Here is a 519-nt window from a genome sequence, read left to right as displayed (position 1 = left end):
GATATATTTGCATCCACCTAGTTATCAAATTAAAATATTAAAATTGTTTAATAAATAAAACGCTTATTATCTGTTACAATAACTAAATATTTTTCTTTGCCCAAAATAATATGTATAGATTTTTAATTTATTAAATTTATTGGCACAGCTTAGATATACATAATTATTCCAATTGTTATGTGGAATTTGTACCTGTACAAAATATATCTTAATTTTTTTCTCATTTTCTTCATCACTTTTTGACCCTTCTTTCTTGCCTTATTTCTCAAATCTTTGTGGCCATCTTTTCATTCTTCTTGATTTTATTTTCCCTATGTGAAGAGAAAAGATGACAAACCTGACCTCCAATCCTGTCTCCATTTAGTAAATGCTTTAATTTCCACATCTCACAAAATGCATATGAAAATGGAGGTCAAATTAACAGTTTTCTATAAACAGATAGACTTTTATAGAATGTTTTGTCTATTTTATAAATAACACAAGTAATATTATTTGTTCAAATTCAAGTGTTTTATTTTT

Source organism: Octodon degus, unplaced genomic scaffold, assembly GCF_000260255.1.
Source record: "Octodon degus isolate 3935 unplaced genomic scaffold, OctDeg1.0 scaffold00115, whole genome shotgun sequence".
In the NCBI taxonomy this organism is placed as follows: domain Eukaryota; kingdom Metazoa; phylum Chordata; class Mammalia; order Rodentia; family Octodontidae; genus Octodon; species Octodon degus.
This window is presented reverse-complemented; position numbering follows the sequence as displayed.